Source organism: Leucoraja erinacea, chromosome 4 (assembly GCF_028641065.1).
Source record: "Leucoraja erinacea ecotype New England chromosome 4, Leri_hhj_1, whole genome shotgun sequence".
Lineage (NCBI taxonomy): Eukaryota > Metazoa > Chordata > Chondrichthyes > Rajiformes > Rajidae > Leucoraja > Leucoraja erinaceus.
Window position 1 is genome coordinate 64,543,085 of NC_073380.1, and position 2,288 is coordinate 64,545,372.

General features: G+C 53.3%; 1 pseudogene; it reads left to right on the forward strand.

Moving 5' to 3' along the window:
• Positions 1 to 1,689: 1,689 nt before the first annotated feature.
• Positions 1,690 to 1,833, forward strand: LOC129696781 (U1 spliceosomal RNA; annotated as a pseudogene).
• Positions 1,834 to 2,288: the final 455 nt, after the last annotated feature.

Consider the following 2,288-nt stretch of genomic DNA (forward strand, 5'->3'; position numbering starts at 1 on the left):
ATCGATTGACATCTACTACAAACCCACTGATTCCTTGTTATATGGAATACAGCACCCCTCACCCTGCCTCTTGCAAAGACACGATCTCCTGCTCTCAATTTCTCTATTCCCACGACATCTGCTCCCAAGATGAGGCTTTCCATTCTAGGACATCTGATATATCCTCTGTCTTTAGTAAATGTGATTTCCCCCCCTGCTGTCATAATGGATCCCTGACCCACATCTCCTCTCTGTCCCATAGGTTAGCTCTTGCTACCCTCCCCTCAATGGAACCAGGATAGAGTTCCCCGATCTACACCTTTCACCCTACCAGCCTCCGCCTCCAACACAACATTCGCCGACATTTCCGTCACTTCCAACGTGATCCCATCACCAGTCACATCTTCCCATCCCCACCCTTTACTGTCTTCCACAAAGACTGTTCCCCTGCAACTCCTTGGTTCACTCATCTATTCCCAACCAAACCATCCCTTTCCCAGGTACTTTTCCCTGCAGGAGATGTAACACTTGTCCCTATACCTCCTCCCTCGCCTCCATCTAGGGACCCCAGCAGTCCTTCCAGGTGACACGAAGGTTCACGTCCGCCTCCTCTAACCTTATCTATTGCATCCGGTATTCCTGATATGGCCTCCAGTACAATGGCAAGACCATGCATATTTTACTTCGGAGTCACATGAGTGATTCCGTGAAGAACCCGCCCAGTGCGCAGTTGCGGCATTGTCGCACAGCTGTGCACACGCGGCCAGCGGGAGTCGGCGCTCCCGCAAACCAAGGAACGTGAGGTAAGTACCTACCTTAATCGGGCCTTGTGGTTTTTGCTCCAGGGGGAGCAAAGCAGCAGAGGAAGCGGCCCCCGTTCGACTCCAACGAAGGAGCCGACAGTGGAGGGGGATAGGCGCAAACGGGACCGCACACGCTGCGGACCGCTGACAGAGAGCTGCGCTGATGCCGGTCCGCTGAACAGCTGTTTGGTTAACAGCAGCGGACCGGAGGGAAATTAAAAAACCCGACCGGCAGCCCTGCAGACTCCTGACAAGAAGAATCACCGCCCGGGAACCGCTACAATGCCGCCTAAAAAACGGCAGGCAGCTTCTAACTACAGGTAAGACAAAAACCTTACGAAAAATATAGGTTCTACAGGAACCAACTTCCTCCAACACTGGAACAGGCTGGAGACAGCAAAAACAAGTATGTCTGTCTCCCCAAGCCAGAGGAGGTCATGGAGTTACAAAACCTCCAGGAAAACGAGGGGTCACTGGCTGAATGCCAAGGGAGCTGACACTCCTACCCCAGTGCTATTGCACTAGCCATCTCCCTTGTCGAGGGATTGATGCGACAACGGAGTTTGAGCTATGCCTCCTCCAATTTATAGCACACCCTTTTGCTCCCTCTTTTGAGGCTAGCTAAGGAGGCCAGGGCTGGGCTGGCTTAAACGCTGGGCAGGCGGACGACAACAGGAGTATGCCAGGGGAGCAGGATCAGGAAGAGCTGCTGGGTGTCGTGGGCCACTACATGGCTCCTCCACGCGACCATCTTCCCAAACAAAGCCCTGCAGGAATAGGCCTTTCTAGAGGTAAATCTGCAGGCAGCTGGGTCAGCAGACTCGCAGACAAGAGCTAAAAGCAGCGAATTCTGAAGCTCCTAACAGAAGGGTCGAGATGTCACCGCCTTTGCTCGTTTCCACGGATCATACTCACCTGGCAGGCGAGACGCCATGATCACCAAGGTGGTTCTCCCAGGATGAGGCTATCCCGTTGCACTTCGAGTGTGCTGACGCCTAAGATGTTCCCAAATTTGGGATACTCGACTGACATTTGTGCATATAAGACCTGCCCTCAACCCCAAATATACGGGGCTATGCAAACCGCTGCTGCGGGAAGAGAGGCAGCTAAACCTGTGCGCCTCATGAGGGCAGGCCATGGAACGAGCAGGACATCGCATCCAACACCCAGCTGGCAGCACCCCTCGGCATCCACCAGCAAATATCGAACAAGGACTGGTGAAAGCCTGGCGACCGCTTCACATTACCCCCAAAGTTCTTTTTAGACAGGGGCCCAGAGCGGAGCCGTGGGAAAATGCGCCGCCCCACCGACAGCACCAGCATACCAGCAAAACTAAGCCTTCATGAAAAAACAATGAACATGGAGGTAGGTAGTCTGGTTCCTCCCAGTTTACACAAAATAAGGGTGCTCTACTAACTGCGGGGGGGGGGGGGGGGGGGGGGGCATTTACACTTGTTGATAAAAGCATGGGGTGCTGTCACAAATAACTAATATATACTCAACAGT